The sequence below is a fragment of the Canis lupus genome, chromosome 14, assembly GCF_011100685.1.
Source record: "Canis lupus familiaris isolate Mischka breed German Shepherd chromosome 14, alternate assembly UU_Cfam_GSD_1.0, whole genome shotgun sequence".
In the NCBI taxonomy this organism is placed as follows: domain Eukaryota; kingdom Metazoa; phylum Chordata; class Mammalia; order Carnivora; family Canidae; genus Canis; species Canis lupus.
In genome coordinates, this window is record NC_049235.1 from 7,955,401 (window position 1) to 7,961,899 (window position 6,499).

At 48.0% G+C, this 6,499-nt stretch overlaps 1 long non-coding RNA gene across 1 annotated transcript; it reads right to left on the minus strand.

Annotated features, from left to right (window-relative positions):
- Positions 1–1,505: 1,505 nt before the first annotated feature.
- On the minus strand, positions 1,506–6,499 carry LOC111098660. The gene is made up of 3 exons (XR_005369153.1): positions 6,456–6,499; positions 4,871–5,214; positions 1,506–1,558 (listed from the first exon to the last, which is right to left on the minus strand). It is a non-coding gene; the product is annotated as an uncharacterized LOC111098660 (long non-coding RNA).

Sequence of the window (6,499 nt, forward strand, 5' to 3'; positions counted from 1 at the left end):
CAAGTCCTGCCACCATCCATGGAGACCCCGCCTCTGTGGAAATGTCCAACTCCTGGCCTCTTACACCCTGGGCTCCTCATCCCCAGGGCCCTGCCCTCCATGCCAGCCCATACCCATGGCTGGGCTATACACTGGAATCCAGTGGATACAGGCTGTGGCTCATCCCCAGGATGGTGCACTCAGAGATTGACTCCTGACTGCAGCCCCCATGCTTTCGGCTCACCAGCTCAGTCACTTCTAATGCCCCCGCTCTTCAGGCTTTTTGGGACCTCCGGCTTGCGGATACCTCCACACTGTCTCCACTATCCAGTCTTTGCTGCCTTCACGTACCTCCCTTCCCAGCTCAGATTCCACACTCCCACTTCAAGCACTAATTGTCTATATCCTAGACTCCTTCTCTGTCCTTGTTCTTCCCCTGCAGGCATCTGGCAAAACCCCAACCCTCAACAAATGCAGCCAACAGCTTTCCAGAATTCTAGGTAGCCTGGCCACCTTAAAGTCCTGGTCTTTGCCCTCAGCTGAGCCCACAGCAGCATCCAGCACCCCAACTTGTCTCTAGGCAACTCTTGATTCTGTGTCCATAAGGACTACTCCACTTGCTCAGACTCCCAACAAGCAGGCCAGTCCAGGGGTGTGCTGGCAGAGGTTTAACAACAGGCCCGGGGGTGAGGAAAGCCCTGATGTACAGCGTTTGCTGATTCTTGTGCTATAAATAGCCCCATTGTGACCATTTCAAGCTACCAACATGACATCAGTAAGCCACCATGAAGATACAATAGATGTAAATAGCCCCTAGAGCAATAGATAGTAGTGAGAGAATTAGGAAGTGATTAGTTTTTAGTGTTTACATTGTATATATTTTTTAATATATATATTTTTTTATTTGAGAGAGAGAGAGAGAGAGCAGGGGGAGGAGCAGAGGGAGAAGGACAAGCAGACTCAACACGGAGTGCAGGGCCCTGAGATCATGACCTGAGCCGAAACCGAGAGATGATGCTTTACTGACTGAGCCACCCAGGTGCCCTGAGAGGAAAGGGTCCTAAACAGATTCTGAGCTGAGTGCAGAGCCCAATGCAGGGCTTGCTGTCATGACCCTGAGATCATGACCTGAGCCGAAATCAAGAGTCAGACACTTAACTGACTAAGCCACTCAAGTATCCTATGTAATTTGATTCTTTAAATATTTTATTTTGCAATAAGTATATATTTGCATGCGGTTGTAGGAAATAATACAGAACGCTCCCTTATATCCTCACCCAGTGATAACCTCTTATAAGTACCACCTTCCAGCCAGGAAGTTGACATTGATACAATCTATCAGCCTAGCTCAGATTTTGCCAGTTTTGCATGTACTTATTTGTGTACGTTCCTATGTGTGTGTTTCTGTGCATTTAATTCTGTGCAGTCGGGATCCCTGCGTGGCGCAGCGGTTTGGCGCCTGCCTTTGGCCCAGGGCGCGGTCCTGGAGACCCGGGATCGAATCCCACGTCGGGCTCCCGGTGCATGGAGCCTGCTTCTCCCTCTGCCTGTGTCTCTGCCTCTCTCTCTCACTGTGTGCCTATCATAAATAAATAAAAGTTTAAAAAAAAAAAATTTTAATTCTGTGCAGTCTTACTATACATGCCAATTTCTGTGACCACCACAGTTGAGGTATAGAACAGCTTTATCACAGGGACCCCTTAAAGCTGCAGCTCTCCTGCCCCCACCCTCTGACCCCTGGCAACACACAATCTTTATACTTTTATCATTTCAAGTTATGTTCTATCAATGGAATCATATGGTATGTAACCTTTTAAAATGTATTTTTAGGGGCAGCCCAGGTGGCTCAGCAGTTAAGCGCTACCTTTGGCCCAGGGCCTGATCCTGGGGACCCAGGATCGAGTCCCATGACAGGCTCCCTGTATGAAGCCTGCTTCTCCTTCTGCCTGTGTCTCTGCCTCTCTCTCTCTCTCTCTCTCATGAATAAATAACATCTTTTAAAAAATGTATTTTTAAATTAAACTTTACTTTGAGGTCATTGCAGATTCACACGGAGTTGTAAGAAATGATACAGACAGATATCCATACTTCTATCCAGCTTCCCCCAGTGGCAACACATTGCACAACACTACAGGCAGGAGACTAGTGTTGACACAGTCAAGTTACAAAACATTTCCATTACCACAAGGATCGCTTCTGTTGTCCTTTCAGAGAGACCTCCTTTCTTCCTCTTTCCATCCCTGACACCTGGCAACTACTAATCTGTTCTCTGCTTCTATAATTTTTTCATTTTGAAAGTGTTATATAAATGGACACATATGGTACAATATCTTTTGGAACCGGAATTTTTTTTTCCTACACAGGGTATTATGATGAGTTAAAAAAAAATCCAATTCCAAAAGTACATATGCTGAGTGATCCAAGTTGCTATACGTATCCATCGTTTGTTCCTTTTTCTTATTGGTTAGCATTTCATGGTAGGGATGCACTGTTCACCCACTGAAGGACATCCAGGTTGTTTCTAGTTTTTTACTATTACAAATAAAGCTGCTATGAACATTCATGTGCAGATTTTTGTGTGAATGTTAAGTTTTCATTTCTCTGGGATAAATGCCCAAGGGTCCAACAGCTGGGTTTTATTGTAGGCACATGTTTCATTTTGTAAGAAACTTCCCATACTCTTGTCCAGAGTTGCTTTACCATTTTGCATTCCCAAAAGCAGTGTTTGAGCAATGCAGTCTCTCCACATCCTTAACAGCACTTGGTGTTATTATAATTTTTAATTTTAGCCATTCTGGTAGGTGTGCCATGTTATCTTATTATGGTTAAATTTGCATTTCCCAAAACGTGTAATGATCTTGAACATTTTTTCATGTGCCATTTGCCATCTGTATATCCTCTTCAATGAAATGTCCATCCATGCCTTTTGCCCATTTTTCTAACTGAATTGTTTTTTACACTGCTGAATTTTGAGAGTTCTTTATATTTTTCTAGATATTGGTCCTTCATCAGATATGTAGTTTGCAAATATTTTCTCCTAGTCTTTAGCTTGTCTTCTGATCCTCTCCGTGAGGCTTTTCAAAGAAAAAAAGCTTCTCATCTGATGAGGCCCAACGGCAACCATTCATTGAAACAGCAAAATGCTTTTGCAACTTTATAAAAAAATAATTGAGCATTTTTGTGTGGATTTACTATAATTTAATTTAATTTTTTTTATAATTTAAGTTTAATAACACCTATGTTTAATAACTGGCTCATGAAAATCTTGGAAATTTAACAGTAGACTCTCAGAGCCAGTTCAGGCATATGCTGGGCCAGCCCCACCATTTTGCCTACAGCCTCAGTATCTGACCTCTTCCCCTGCTTCAATGACAAAATAGAAGTTGTGCGGGAATTCCCTTCCCTCATCTCTAGACTTACAAACCCTGGCACCAGCCACCTCAGCGCTGCCCCTTGTTCCCTCGAGCTAAGAAGAAAGGGGCCCATCCCTCTTCCCACCTGGCCAGGCTCCTGGCTGCTGATTCTGGCTCCACCCACCTCCTTAGAAACCCTGCACAACCTTGGAGCCCCTCCAGTCCAGGCTGTCAGAATTGAAACAGGTTGCTTCCCTCTTACCCCTAGCCCTCCCCACCTGCCAGCTCTACCCCTGCATCACTTCTCCCCTCCACAAACTTGTTCCAAGAATCAGTTTCTGCCTCTTCCTCCTCCATTCATCCTCCTCAATCTACATCTGTCTCCCTTCAATCAAGCTGCGGTCCAGCTGTGTCCCCTCAGGGTCACCAGTGACTGACTGGTCCCTGAATCCAGTGGACACATGCATGTCCCTACCTGCTTGACTCCTTGTGATGTTCCACATGGCGGGCCATACCGTTTTTCTCAAGACACCCTCTCCTTTGGGCCTCTCCCCAGGCTCTTTTGTCCCAATAACCGGTCCCCAGTCCCGTTCCCCTGGGACACACACCACTCCTTTCTCTTCTCAGCCCTCCTTCCACATCCCACCATCTCCAGCTCTGTTGTTCTGTCAGTCACTCTCTCAAATCCTACTTTTCTCTTTCCCTGCTGCCTTGGCTCAGGTCCCCATGATCCCTCATCTAGACTATGGCAGCAGCCTCCTACCTGGACTTTCTGTCCCCGATTCAAAGCTTCCCTGCACTGCAGCCAGCCTGGCCTTTCTGAAGTGCCAATCTGACCGTGGGGCTTAGCTTCAAAGCTTCCCGTGGCTTCTGTAGCTCTCAGATCAAGTCCATCTGAAGGGGGTCCTGCATGCTGTGGCCTGGCCTACCTCTCTCTTTTGTCCCATGTGGCCTGGGTTTCATTCAGTTAGTTGCTCATTGGGCTTCAGGTTCCAACCCCACTCCCTTTTTGAGAAATGGTAATTCACATACCATGCAATTCACCAGTTTAAAGTGTAAAGTTCGTCATTTTAGAATATTCGCGAAGTTGTGCAACCATCACCACTATCTAACCCTGCAACATTTTTATCCCAGAAAGAAACCCAATCTCATTAGCCGTCTCTCCTCATTTGCTCCCTCCCAGCCCCAGCCTCTACTGGTCTATATTCTTTCTTTATGCACCGACCGATTCTGAACATTTCATATAAATAGAATCATACAACATGTGGCCTTTTGTGTCTGGCTTATTTTCACTTAGCATAATGTTTCCAAGGTTCCAGAACCTCTCTCTTGTTTTGGGCACTTCAAAAACAGTTACTCTAACCCCCAGCACCCTCCTATGACCCCTCTATCTGGAGAACTCCTGCTCAGCCCTCGGGTTTCAGCTCATCTCTTCTTTAGGGGATCCATTTCTACCCCAGCTCCCTGACCGCGGGGCACAGCTGGGACCCTGCTGTGTGCTGCTTCCAGCAGAGCCCTTGTCACATAGTGTTACTTACCTAGTAATTTATTCTCCTGTTAGATGTACGCTCCATCAGGACAAGGCCCCATATCCATAGGGCTTAGTGCATAAACATGTGCTGCTTAAAAAAATCAGTCTACTGGTTCTCTGGCAGAGCCCATTGGTAATTCAGCAGACATCTCAAAGTCTCGCTGTCCATCATCTTATTCTTTCCTGTCTTCCTCCTCTCTTGCATCAAGATGGAATTAGGGGTGTGCAGGGAAGGGCTTTGGACAAGATCCTGCATCCTTTTGTAACATCCTGGTGGCCAGCTGTGAGGCAAGCTGCTCACCTGGGCAGGGGTGGGGAGAGGGCTTGTGAATTTAGGAGGAGGTTGTAGAGCTAGGGGAGGAGAAAGAAGAGATCCTGGTGAGTGTAATAATTGGCAGAATGGAGCAGAAATAGGAGTGACCTGGAACAGCTCTTCCCCAACCCCCACAAACACAACTAGGCATTCTGTGTTGTGCCTCTAGAGGGCATTTCTAGGTAGGTGCAGTCCTAATGCAGGATCCCTAAGCCCAGGATTGCCAGATTTAGCAAATAAAAATATGGGGTACTAGTTAAATTTGAATTGTAGATAAATGATGGATCATTTTTTAGTACAGGTATGTCCCCGACAAACAATAGGGACATATCACATGGGACATCCTTCTTGTAAATACATATCCTGGTAAACTTTTAGATCTGAGTGTAGGATAATATTTTGTGGGCAGGGACCTTTCAAATATTCCTTCAAATCTTAATGCTTAGATGAAAAATTGCTAGCTTGCTATACTCTGATTATTATATTATTATTGCTTGGTCTGGCTGCTGAGAGCAACAATGTGGGATAATAATAGGATCACTCACGGACCAGTAGTGAGACTGAAATGAGGTCAATGTAAAGCATTTGTTAAAGGGTCTGGACTCTTTGAGGTTCCGCGAGCTAAGAAGAAAGGAGAAGCATTTGCAGGGAAGGGAGCTGCAGGCAGGCAGGCAGGCAGGCAGGCAGGGCTCTGGCCACGACAGCCGCCAGGGCCCTCCGAGGGCGCGGAGGGGCAGGCGCGGCCCTGGGCTGACGAGCGCCGCAGCGCGGGTGCGGGCAGCGGGGGCTGCGGGACCCTCCGGGCCACGGGCCCTGGGGGCGCCGGGCGCGTCTGTCCTTCGCCCGTCCCCACCTGCTGGACTCCGCGTTGCTATCTCGAGGGAAGAAAGGAAAAAGAGAAAGGGGGGGAAGCCAACACACAAAACCGGGGAAGGGAAATTTGCCGAGCCGGTGGGGCTGCGCCCCCAGACCCAGCCCGCTGAGCGGCGCCGCCTCTGGCCCGGCCCGGCCGGATCGCCACGGGGGAGCCCTGCGCCCGGAGACACTGAGCCCGGGGACCGGCTCGGAGCACGGAGCACCGCGGCTGCCACCCGCCGCCGGCTGTCGGGCTCGGCTCCAGACAGGGGCAGGGGCTGCGGGCCGCGAAGGCATTTCTGGAAGTGATAAATCTCCTCCAGGATAAAAAGAAAAGGAAAGGAGCGACTCAGCTGTTTCAGGAGGATTTGGGGGTGGGCTGTCTCCTCCAACTCAACTCTCCCCTGATGAGATTCCTAATTACCTTTCCTGGGAGAAGCAGCGTGAACAGCCAGGGCGATGGCTGGG